The sequence below is a fragment of the Pantherophis guttatus genome, chromosome 1 (genome assembly GCF_059756535.1).
Source record: "Pantherophis guttatus breed Tessera chromosome 1, ASM5975653v1, whole genome shotgun sequence".
NCBI classification, from domain to species: Eukaryota; Metazoa; Chordata; class Lepidosauria; order Squamata; family Colubridae; genus Pantherophis; species Pantherophis guttatus.
In genome coordinates, this window is record NC_142063.1 from 137,965,964 (window position 1) to 137,979,570 (window position 13,607).

The following is a 13,607-nucleotide window of genomic DNA, read 5'->3' on the forward strand; positions in this document are numbered from 1 at the left end:
TTCTCCTTTATTGAAGATACCCTTCATTTCCTTCTGAAAGAGTATCAAGTAGGGGAGAAAGGAGCATTTCACTGGTGTCGAGACAACCTCATAAAAACCCAATTCATTGACTCCATTCCCTTAAACATTCAATGGAAAAGAATCACAACCATATTCTCCTGGATAGAATTCATAAGATCAGCAGACTCCAGTTAGAGAAGATAATGAGGATCTGGTCCATAAAGGGTTTTATAGGAAATACGAGCACTTTGAATTCCACATTGTGCCAAATATATAAGTTCCATAGGAACTTTATTGGTGAGCAGACCGTGAGAATGTAAGAATGTTACCTGAATTAAGAAAATGGGAAATGCATCAATTCAATTCTGCCTGGATTAAAAGGTCTACCTCCAGGGCTACATACCCCAGAACACCACCAGATATTCTGCATATATATTCTCTCCTAGAGAACTTACTGAGATGCAAAAAGTCAGCATTCCTCACGCTTTTTAAGAGAGATCAAGTATATGAGCTCCTATGCTGAGTCTTATCAAGCAGACAGAGGGAAGGAAATGGGAGAAGAGAAACTGCAATGAATTACTGGATCCTTGTAGCTCAGGATCACCTTGATTCTGGCAGCAACTCCAATGTATTTTGTTCAGCATGTTGTTCCTAGCAAGGTGCCATTGTAAGAGGGCAGGTGAACATAAAGATGAAGAAGGTAACATCTGCTTTCCTTAGTGTCAGCTTTCAGATGCATACTATTTCTGCAAGATAGCAAACTAAGCCAGCTATACCTAACCTGCAATTAGTTAAGAAGCTAAATGAGACAAATTTGACTGCTGATGGAAGCTACATCAAATGCCCCAGCATTTTAAGGGTAAATAATATTTAATGTATTTATTGTTGTAGCAATCAGCATTTTATGTAACGTGTTCACATTAGGATGTAAATCTGACTCCTTTTCAGCCTTGCTAAAGATACGTTTGTCTCTCCTTTGTTCAACCCTACTTAAAAGTGGCTCATGGAGAACAGCTCCAATCCATGGGCCCCTACCTCTTTGCCATTTTTTCTGGCAGGAAGCCATTAAACTGTCTCACCATTTGTTGTTGTCTTTTATGCTTCTTGGCATCATAATTCTAACATCTCTTCAGTAATGATTTAGAAGACAGATCAAGTTCCCACCAATGAGATAAAGTTAGCAGACAACCCAGCACTTGAACCAAAAAAAAAAAAAAAAGTTGTGAGGAGCCCCTGCCGTGCTGAAACTTTCTTTTTAAAAGGAAGAACAATCCACTGTGAACTTGCACGAATTTCAGCTTTGTGTGTATGTTTATACAGCGTAGCTTGAGTTGCCTTAAAAATATGTATTTCGAATTTTCTTTTGGCCCCTTGAGAGGGAGTAATTATGTGGAATTAGAAAAATGTTAGCATTTGCTTACTTATTAGTAGTCAAAGCACAAATTGTGTTGTCAGTTTTTTGCCTTTGGCTTTCCATGCCCTTAATGTTCACACCAGTATCATTGCCAGAATTATCAGCAGTCAGAGCCAAAATTGCTTTAAAAAAGGCCTGAGAAGTGGTAATGACACATTGTTAGCAGTTAACAGGTGGTCGTTCCATTGTCCAGTTTGACTGCAAAGCTCAAGACGATCCATCCAGGATTTGTGAGAGGGCATTTTAAAAGAGTTTTTAAAAAGTGGAATAGTTGTGTTTCTTGGCTAATCTTTGGAAACTAAGAACTGAAGAACAAGATCATACTTAAAGTAAAATGAATCAGAAATCAGCTTCTGATTTAAGATGAGAAATGGCATTTGTATGTTTCATATTATTTCTTCTCTCTCTTGATATTAAAGGTTCTGCCGTATCAGGCTCGTAAGGTATTCAGCATTCCCTTTTCTACAACTGAAAAGTGTTTAGACTTAAAAGAACATTTGAATGTTATTATCTGGTGTATGTGTTTGCATCTCATCCTCCTAGTTAACATCCTCCTAAGTTACGTCTCATCCTCCTCCCAAGTTGAATCTCATCCTCCTTCCTAAGTTAACAGTGTGAATTATGGATGCATGTAAAATTTGTGGGATAACTGTAACTGTTTAAAGAATCCTTATTAGGACTGTATCACATATTTGATGCAAAAGTATGTTCTTAGAGAACTAGTTTGATGTAGTGGTTAAGGCATCAAGCTGGAGACTGGGAGACTATGAGTTATAGTTTCACCTTAGGCGAAAAGCCAGCTGGGTGACCTTGAGCCAGTCAGTGTCTCTCAATCCTAGGAAGCAGCCAAGGGCAAACCATTTCTCTAAACTTTGTTCAAGAAAACTCCAGTGACTCCTCCAGGTGGTTGAAGGAGTCAACACTAATTCAAAGGCAGGCACAAAATATGTTTCCCAGTGTGTATTTGTTTAATAATTGAAAAATGGTTGGATGCTAGCATGGAGAAATAATTGCAAATAAAGGAACCGGATCCTTGACCATATCACTCTTTTCTGTTTTTTAAGGCTTTGACTTGGTCCAGTATTTTGCTAAGTCTTTTCATCTATAGGTAGGGGAAGGAGAGGCCCAAGCAGGGATCAAGTTAGCAAGATGAATGGTTGAAGTATTTTCTTATCCACACCTGTTCCGCTCACAAAGACTGCTCTAAAAAGGCTACAAATTAATACAAAAAATAAATTAAGATCCATGTACATCTTATCCTAAATGACTTAACATGTTTTTTTTTAAGAAAACCTAAATATGTTTCTTAAATATATGGGTAGACCCACAGTTTATTATTAATTGAAACCTATCCAACTATAAATGGATTTCCAACCTCTAAAAGCTGATAAACATATTTTATATCATTTAAACATGCATATGTGTATACATATGTATATTTGCACAAGGCTGTTTCTTGACTCAAGAACACTTAAACGTTTCTCATACAATGATTGCGAGTTAAGGTCAGTTCAGCAAAAGCTTATGATATTTTTCACACTTCCATCATTCTGATTTTCTTCTCAGTTTTTTACGCTACATTATTTCTTTACAGGTAAATGCAATTTACTACTATTTAAAGATATTCAGTAGCCATTCAGTGGCCATTATACCTTCAACAAGATATATTGTAGTTCCTATTCAGAAGCATAGTAAATTAATTATTTAACAGACATTACTCCTTTGTACAGAACCTAATTAGACAGAAATCCTGGAGCACAGTCAGAGCTAAACAGGAAAGGATTTGGATTCCAGAGCTGACCACCTTAATGCTATAATTTCACTTAGAGCTAATAATCTTTGGATGGGACTTTGAAAAATGCATTTCTTAAGCTGTTCCTTTTCTGCAACTGCTGCAGTTCAAGCTAGAAACCGTTAAATTTGTAGGTGCTTCTTGCTTAGGGAAAACTATCTTGCATATAGCATATTTTCATAGGAATTATAGTATCCTTGGATCTTAAATCACTTGGATATTTCCAGCTTTAGCTCATTCTGGATGGAAGGAGTGTAAGAAAGCTTTTATTCAAAAAAAAAATGACATAAATTTGACATCTTATTAGCTCTTCTGGTTCTCTGATTTGTTCCAATATCCTTTGCTTGAGTTCTGATTTTGGATTGCTTCTCAATCCTGCCTAGATTAACCCAAATTTTGAACCAGTTGGATTGATTTTAGATGCCATATGATGCCTGATTCAGAGGTGTTTTTTTTTGTTATACCTCTATCCTTCCTCAACTTCTCCTTCCTAAACTTCAATGACAATGAATGCAGTTTCTTCAGTCCATTCCTTATGAATCCGTGTATCAGGTTCCAGATGCAAGCCCTGCATGTATTTTTACAAAACCCAGTAATATCAGGAACTATAGGAGCTATATTTCTTAAAAGATCTGAGTGCTGCTGAGAATGTTTGCAGTCCCTAGGACTTGAAACATGAGGTTTCTACAATAATAGAAATGCAACTGGAATCCACCCAATTTAAAGTTGGATTTATTTCAAACATCCCCTGGATGGGTTCCAAATTCTTTTGATTTTATTGGGATCAGTTTTGAACTGCAGTAGGGGATTCTCCCATCATTTCTTTCCAAAATAACCCTCTCATTTACGTTAGTAAGAAGCTAATTTTATATTTTCGGTTGGAACTATAAAGAGATACAGATCTGCTTTTACACTGAGTCAGATGCCTAACGCAATTATGTTGACTGTGGCTGGCTGCAACTTACCATAGTTTCAAGAAGGTGTTATTCCAGACCTACCTGGATTGCTGCAGAAGAAACACGGTCATTTTTCCTGGGAAACAAGGGTTTCAGTAACATTTTTCTGCACTGGATGGATATATAATGGCCAGGCATGTATTGCTTGGAGCCTTCTTTCTTCCTCCCATTGTTATGATAAAAGAACTACTATAAATTTTCTGGAACAAGACCGAGCTATGAATAACTACCTCTCTTCCCTTCAATGCATGCATGTTTATTCCCACCCACCCACCCAATGAAAGCAAAGGGCTTTCCTAGGAAGAAGAGTATCCGTTAGCTAGTGATTTCTTTATTAGTAATCTGGGAGACAAGATGCAGTCTCAGGCTTGATAGTGAAATGCAGTCCAAAAGCAGTACACTTCCAGCCTGTTCCTACCATTTGAATCTGGCTTTGTGTTTCTTATTTAACGTTCTTTCAAGCGCTTCATGAACATTTCTGGAAGTCTTATTTTTATCTCAAAAGGAACAGAAATATGTTTGAAGAAACAAACCTATTTCCTAGGGTAGTGGCAAAGTTGTCTGCATCACATTTTGCACTTACACCAGAAGAGCATAGCACACAAGGTGGGGTTTCTTCCAGTGGTGAAATCCTCTGCCGGTCACCACCGGTTCATTGCTTGCGCATGCGTGGTGCATGCCAGATGCGTGCTGCACGTGCGGGTGCGCAGTGCATGCCAGATGCGTGCTGCACGTGCGCATGCACAGTGCATGCCAGATGCACGTTGTAAGTGCGTGCATGCACAGTGCACACCAAAAGCACACTACATGCACGCTACATGCACGCTACATGCATGCGCAGTGTACACCAAACATGCACTTCGTGAGGAAAAAGGAGCCATTTGAAGGTAAGTAGAACAAAGAGGGGGGGAACAGCTGTTCCGAGCAATTTAGATTCGCTAGAAAGCAGGATTTCCTGCTTTCTACTGAATATAAATCATGTGGCACAGCTGATCGTCAGAAATACCGGTTCGACCAACCAGTAGCTTTTTTTACTATCAGTTCGCCAAACTGGTAGATTTTATCACTACCAGTTCGCCCGAACCGGTGCGATTCGGTAGGATTCGGTAGGATTTCACCACTGGTTTCTTCCTCATTCTCTTGCTCCATTCCCAATGCATCCTGCTAATGTGCCGCAGGAGGTCTCCAAATTTCCCAGAGCGGATGTGAAGGAGAGAGTGCAGGGGTAGCAACAATGAGGAGATTATATTATTTTCATCAAGCGTTTCCATCCTGCTAATGAGTGTCCAGAATTGGATACCAGTAGTCCACAACTTACATCCGGTCACATGGTGACCATTCAAAGCTATAACAGATTCCCCAAAAGCTATTTATGACCCAGTTTTGAAGTTCAAACATCATTCCCCCTTGCAGTCACATAATGACATTTTGGGTGCTCACAATCATCCCACATTCATGGTCATTTGCAGCCTATGATTTACAATAGTTTTGCTGGAAACTGGCATTTACTTTCGGTTTCCAGCAAAAAAACTGGCCCATAGCTAACAATGTGTTTGCCTAATGACCACTGGGTTCACTTAATGACTGTGGTGTTTGCTTAATGACTGCAGTGTCCAGTTCATGACCACCTCCTTTGCTTAATGACCACCTTGAAAATTTCATAAAATTGGGTCATGTGGTGACCCACTTTAAAACCTTCATGACTTACGACTGTAATTGCCAGGCTCAATTGCAATCATAACTCAAGGACTACCTGTATAACTCTCTATTATTATTATTTTTTGTCTTTGTCTTTGGGGGCTTTTTGTATACTAAGGACAAATTCATATAGTGCTGTTGTGCTATGAATGTGGCTTCTTCAAGGATAAAGGAGGAATCCTTGAGGATTTTATTCCTCTACTCATAGCCGAATCTAGGGGTAATGCTTATCTCTATTTCAAAGCCATTGAGCCAGTGCTGTCTGAAGACATTTCCATGGTCATGTGGCCAGCATGACATCACAGAGCACTATTACCTTCCCATCGAAGTGGTACCTATTTATATATTTGCATTTGCATGCTTTTGAAGTGCTAGGTTGGCAGGAGTGGGGCGAAGACAGGAGCTCACCTCATCATGTGGGGCTCAGGTCACAAATCTGGGCTGCTGGCTTTCCAGCCAACAGACCTGGTGTCTTAACCACTGAGCCACCATCCCACCCCTCTTCTTCAAGGATGGAGCTAGTATATTGAGCGAAAGAAATATCAGATCATTTGTTCCCATATTTATCTTGCCTTACAAATGAAAAGGGTTCTAGGACAGCTATCCGCTACAGTATAACCATCAAAATAAAGGCAGTTCTTGCTCATAGGCTTATAGTCTAAAAGACACAAGAGAAAGAAATATAGGGAAATTAGAAAAAAAAATCTTTGTAATGAAAGCTGAAACAGAAAGTGATTAAAGGAAAGAATGCTTGCACAAGCTCGGTGTTTCTATCACTTGGTCTCTTTTAGAAGTATCCTGAAACCAATCCATGGTCATCTCCTTGTCCTATTCAGCTATCTTCAGTAGTGGTATTCAGCCAGTTCAGACTGGTTCGGGCGAACCGGTAGTGATGACAAGTGGGTGGGTCCGCCCACCCGCCCTGACGCTATGCTGCCCTATTTAGCCACGTTTTCTAAGCCGTGTGCATGCGTGCAAGCCACATGCAAGAACAAAGCACATGCACAGAAGGCACACATCTCACATTTTTGGTGTGCGGTGAACCGGTGAAACCCACCTCTGTCCATCTTCAATATATCTTTAGTTCATATTGTGTGCATTATGTCCCACCCTTGCCCACCCCCACAGTTACTCTTTATGAAGAAAAGTAGCAATATTGCAGGAAACTCAGATGGGTCAAGCAGAAGTTAGTGTCTGAATAGTGTAGCATTTTTATGAATGTTCCTTGTAGCTATAGGGAGTGTGGGGAATTCTATATGCTCTTTATCGTGAGCAGCCTAATCAATTGATGATGCATATGTTGAAGTTATATTGTTTAGTCCCACATCATCTTGACAAGAAGTGCTGGACTGCTTATTGTGACGGTGTGGTTATTTCTTTGGGTGCCATTGTTACGGAGTTGTCACTGATCTTCACCAATGTCCATGTTGTGCTGCTTAATAAGTGTTACTTGAGCTGAGTAGAATGGTACTGTATCACAAGGGACATTTCTATTGGTAGAATCAAGAAAATATTGGCAGAGCAGCTTTTTGGTACAAATTCCATTTTCAGGGACATTGTATTATGATGCTACATGTATTTCCTTAACCTGAGAAATAACAGAAATGTAAAGTTTCATGCTATTTTTACTAGTTCATCTTCTGCGATTCCTGATTGATTATTTCTCTGTCATGCATTCTTTTATACAATCATAAGTAATAATTACATGGTAATATCAATTTTTCCTTCACTGTGTAGTACTTTTTAAAGGGCATCAATTTGTTTTGAGCCATAATGTAATTATATAGCATTCATATAAATGTTTTGTGGAAAAGGCTATATTTACTGAAATATTCAAATTTTGGTCTTACGGAAGATGAATGTCAATCTTTTTTTTTAGCACTATTGTTAAACAATGACCTACTTTTGTTAAAAGCAGAGCCATTAGACAACTGTTATCATTGGTACAATTATATAAGGGCAATATTTTTCATAGTACTTAACATGAGGTCTTTATAACTTGGTTAATGTGAGTGGGTTACTATACTACAATATGGTAATGTAATAGTAACATAACTTCTGATTTTTATGTCAAGTACATTAATACATAGGCTATAATATTTATTCATGCTCCATCCAAAATATACTTCATAGGTTCACATATACTCCCAGTTTTCTTTTCCTCCCATCATTACATCAGGCAACCAGGGAACAAAAGGCCATAATTTAGAAAAAGATGGAAATATGGAAGGTTTCATAAATGCTCTTTTTCTGGGAGCCTCAAAGTAGACTGCCTGCCTCTGAATCTGATACACTTCTTATAAACCCTCGGATTTTAGAAAATTATTATGTATTTTTTGACGAAGGAAGCAAACTTGAGAATTTGAATACAAATAGTTGGAAAAAACTGCAGTCATAGTATGTAGCCAACTTACAATGGCCTGAAATGGCCACGTATTGCAAACATTATTGCCACATTCTAATTAAAAGTAAGCCGTTGTTGCTTTATGAGTATAGTGCATTGGCAATAATTTGTTCGTTCAAGTTCTTTTGTTCACTGGGAGTACATAAGAGTACACATTAATGTGACTAAAGTTTTCATTATTTCACTCTTGTCACTCAGGTATATATTACTTTTATATAATAGTAGAGTGAAAAACGTGTCTCATTTTGAATTAGATATTATGTTTGAGTTTAAGTGGCAGTGGTAAGCAATGTAAGAGAAGATTAGTCAAAGAATACCTTGGCCATAGATTGCTATCGTTGGTTTATTCCTCCTTCTCCAGTAACAACCTCTCATCTCTGACTTTGAAACCCGAACAGTTTTAAACTAGGTTCTTGTTTCAGTTGCTTAATCCCCTTTCATAAATCATGTTCAAGTGCTGGAATAATTTGCACATCATTTAAGAATATTTACTTTGAAACATTCACCTCAAGCCTTTTTTGTATATCCTTTCTCTCTAAAGATTTGTAGTATTGGTTTTGTTCTCTGAGGTATAAAAGACCTGGGCAAACTTTATTCCTGTTGTTTCAAGATTAGTGAAATAAAATGCATATTTATTCAACAGGGAGCCAAAGAGGCTTTTCATAAAGATGATCATACACAGAACCCTAGAGAATGGTATAATACACAATGCCTGCCTTAAAAATCTCTCTAGACTTGTTCAAAACGGTATTGAATGACTTAAGTTCAAAAACATAAAGGATCTACAAATACATTCTTTCTAAATATATTTTATCTTTGTTGTGAAGGAGAGAGCTGTATATTCTTAATAAAAAAAATGAACTCAATATTGGGGAAATTCAGTATATAGTATAGCAAACTATAGAAAGGAGTATTTCAAACAGGCTTCAGTTCCTCTAAAGTGAAGGATTATTAAGTACAATCGTCCTGCCTTGTCCAGTATTGTAAATATCTATTATAATTGTTTAGTTACACCTATAATCTTGTAAAAGGATATTTAAAATGGTTTCATGTTTCGTTAAACTGTATTTTTATATATATATATATATATATATATATATATATATATATATATATATATATATATATATATATCTCAGATTTATACTGTTTTCTATTTGAGCCTGTAGGATAGAAAATTCCTATTGCTACTGAATAGTACAGTTAAACAGCGTCTTTAAGCAATAATTTATATCCATGTACAGCAAATTGCAGGGTAAGTAATGTTAGAGGATTCCAATATTAATCATTTGCACTTTTTCTCTCTCAGTTAAACTTTCCTAGTACTGGAGGTTAAAATATAAACTTGTAGCTCCATGTTTGATTCTTGCATATAACACCAGTGTGTCTAATGGTTGCGGTGTGGATAAAACCAGAGAGACTCCAGATCAAATGCCAATTCATCCATCAAAGTGATTGTGTAATCTTGAGCTGGTCACTTTTTCCCCTTGAGACTAAGAATACAAGGGAACAATGTTTGCCCTCTTCAGTTCCATGGAAGCAAGACCATGGATCTAAATATTATAAACAGATGTATAAAAACAACAACAACAACAAAAAATATCATGCAATTTGATGATGACAGCTGATAGATAATCCATCTTGAATAGGCTTCCGATTCAGAAATCTGAAATGTAGATGGGCAAAGAGTATACAATTTGAAAGACCTGATTTCAGCTCCCTAGTGGCCTCCAAACTCATTGTGGATTATAAAATGATGCTGAAGATATGCTAGCGAAATTAGTGGCAAACCATTTTGGTCTAGTAGGTTACCTAAGTTAGGGGCTGCCAGATATGTACTACAAAACTTTGGATGACCACTAGATGGCAGCAAAGAGTTAAACTTGTATGACTCTTTTGGCTGCTATATCCTAATTATTTGAATTTATGTAGCCCTACCTTAGTTCATCCTAACATCCTAACAATGAAACATAATTATTTCATTTAAAGTTTTGTCCTCTGAAATGTTGTTTTATGTTTTAAAATACTGTTTGTCTCACTCATTTAAGATTTGACAAATACATCTGTATATACATTTCTGATAAACCAATTTTGTTACTCAGAATAAAATCAACTATGAATTACATTCCCTTATCAAGACTAATCCCTAACTTTTACAGAGTGTGCATCAAACAGACATTATAAAATACAAAATTACTGTAAGCCATGCATCCAATTGACCTCGGTTTTGCATTTCCTTTCAAGATGAAAGAGAAAAATATTATTTTTTACGACCTGTACTGAAAATATTCAATTAATAAACCTACTGATGTTAGTTTAACAACTCTTATTTACATCTTCCACATTGCTGAATGATGACAAGCTTGTATCCAGTTGAACAAGAAACTTGTGAGGTGGTATGCCTGTGACTTGATCCTGTGTGCCCTTGTATGTGCTTTTTATACAATTGTGTTTCAAAATCACCAGTGATGGCATTCTTTGCTAACATTATTGTTTGCTTTACTTCTGATTAATCCTATTAATTATTTATTAGTCTTTGTTAGAATTAGTCCTAATTAGTCCTTCTTAGTAATAGTTTTGTAGAGAATAAGACTGAATTTCAGTTGTATTACGTACAGAAAAAATATTTTTCTTCCCATCCTCCATGTAACTATTTATAACTAAACTAGATGTTAGCTTCTTAGTAAGTTTGAAATAATTTCTGTGAAAGAAGGAAGGAAGGAAGGAAGGAAGGAAGGAAGGAAGGAAGGAAGGAAGGAAGGAAGGAAGGAAGGAAGGAAGGAAAGGTGATAGGAATAAGAGGATATAAAATATATTTGTATCAAATCAGGCAATTTCTGATTTAGGATTTTTGATTAAGGCAAAGAATACTCATTGACCTTGCTTACTTGTTATTGTTTGTGGTGGAGACATCATTTAAACGTTTACAAGTTTTTTTTTTCCAAGTTGATGGTCAAATTCATGTATGTTATATCTCCCCAATCCAGACTTGAATGGATGGAAGCACATTCCTGTTAATTGATCAATTCCTTAAAAACAAATGTGTTCCCCAGTTCTACCACTCCAATTCCAGTTAGACAATTTAAGGGAAAGTTAAAGAAGGTTATTCAGTGAATGTTCGTTTGAGAAAAAAAAAAACAACAACCCTCTTCTATTGGAGTAAAGCTTTCTTCTGATTTCAAAGCTCTTTTTTTTTTCTTTATACATGAATTCATATCTAAATAAATGGAAAGGCTGACATTTGGCAGAGAAAAATAATGCTTCTTTTCTGCAATCAAAATATAATAATAATCTGAATAGAGCTGGAAAGGACCTTGGAAGTCTTCTAGTCCAACCCCCTGCTCAAGCAGGAGACCCTATACCAGTGATGGCTAACCTTTCTGCCATCGCGTGCCAGGAGAGGGGGACGGTGGGGGAGGGTCGCGTGCATGGGTGTGCCCACCCCAATAATTCTATGCGCCCTGTGCATGCGTGCACAATCCCCCTCTCCTCCCCTGCTCCTGGCATGCGATGGCCTGGTAGGCCCGTTTTTCTTTCTTACCTGGTTCCAGATCCTCTCTATTTATCTGGGAAGGGCGAAAACAGCTTTTCTCATTCCCTTGGAGGCCCTCCAAAGGCCTGAAACGGCCCATTTCCCAACTCCCAGTGGGACAGGAAGTGACTTTTTTGCTGTCCCCAGCCTCTCTAGGAGTCTCTGGAGGCTGGGGACAGCAAAAAAGTCACTTCCTGTCCCACGGGAGTTGGGAAATGGGCCGTTTCAGGCCTTTGGAGGGCCTCCAAGGGAAAACAGCCCTTCCCAGATAAATAGAGAGGATCTGGAACCAGGTAAGAAAGAAAAACGGGCCTCCCCCCCCCCAGGCCCTCTGGAGGCAGGAAACAGCCTGTTTCCCTCCTTCTGGTGGGCCCAGAAGGCCCGAAAATTAGCTGGCCGGTGCGCACATGCGTGCCAGAGCTCAGCTGGCTTGCCCACTGATATGGCTACGTGTGCCACCTGTGGCATGTGTGCCATAGGTTCGCCATCATAGCCCTATACCATTTCAGATAGGTGGCTGTCCAGTCTTTTCTTAAAAACCCCCAGTAATGAAGCAACCACAACTTCTGAAGGCAAGCTGTTCTACTGGTTAATTGGTCTCACTGTTAGGAAGTTTCTCCTTAATTCCAGGTTGCTTCTCTCCTTGATTAGCTTCCATTCAGGGGTGAAATGCTACTGGCGGCGCATGGTTTGGAGAACCGGTAGTGGCGGCAGCACACAGCTCCACCCACCCACCCAGATGTCGTTACTTCCTGGCTTTAACCAGGAAGTAACCTGTTTTTGACCTTCTGTGCATGCACTGAAGGCTTTGCGCATGTGCAGAGGGTCCAAGCACACAGTTCCAAACCGGTAGGGAAGGTAAGTAGATTTCACCCCTGCTTCCATTCATTGTTTCTTGTCTTGCCTTTTGGTGCTTTGGAAAATAAATTGACTCACACACCCCTCTTCTTTGTATTCCAGTATTCAAATACTGGAATACTGCTATGATGTCATCCCAGTCCTTATTTTCTCTAGACTGGCCAAACCCAATTCCTGCAATCGTTTTATAATTTATTTATTTATTTATCTCCAGACCTTTAATCATCTTAGTTGCTCTTCTTTGCTCTTTTTCCAAAGTCTCAATATCTTTTTTGTACTGTGATGACCAAAACTGGATGCAGTATTCCAGGTGTAGCCTTACTAAGGATTTGTAAAGTGGTACTAATACAACTTAGAAATCTGAGTTTAGGGTGATGATTAATTTGGTAGGGAGCAAATTATAGCATAAGAACATCTGTGAAATATATATAGGCGGCTGAAATGACAGAGCAAGTTGTTTGGTTGGAGAATGATCTGTATAGGTTAGAAAGAAACTTAAGAAACTGAAAGCAGCATCTTTTCATAAGTATTGGGGCAGTGAGACCAGAACCCAGGAAAGTGGAAGCCTCATGTATGGGGAAGTGTTGCTTTTGGTATGCTGAAAATGTTTGTTATGGCTTTATGATTTTTTGATATATTTATTGCTGTTTTCTGAGTCATGATACATAAAATGGGTGGCCATATAAGTATTTTAAATAAATAATTAAATTTAGCTAAGGGAAAAAAAATCCAGTTTATTATCTATATAGCTGCATGTTATAAATTGGTATTACTCTACCCAATGTTGCTAGGGCATGACTTAACTACCAGTATTCTATCTAATTTTGACTGTGCCCCCATAGAGGCTTGTAATCACATTGTTGTCAGAATAAAAGAATTGATTTTCATAGAGAATCACAGAAAGGTCTACAGTGGATAGATTTGTAAATATAAATGGTCATAAATAAATGCCA

General features: G+C 38.0%; 1 protein-coding gene across 2 annotated transcripts in view; it reads left to right on the forward strand.

The window, feature by feature from the left end:
- ARHGAP15 (Rho GTPase activating protein 15) overlaps nucleotides 1-13,607 on the forward strand; it is a 466,518-nt gene that overhangs the window by 253,587 nt on the left and 199,324 nt on the right. The gene's annotated exons all lie outside the window — the stretch shown is intronic.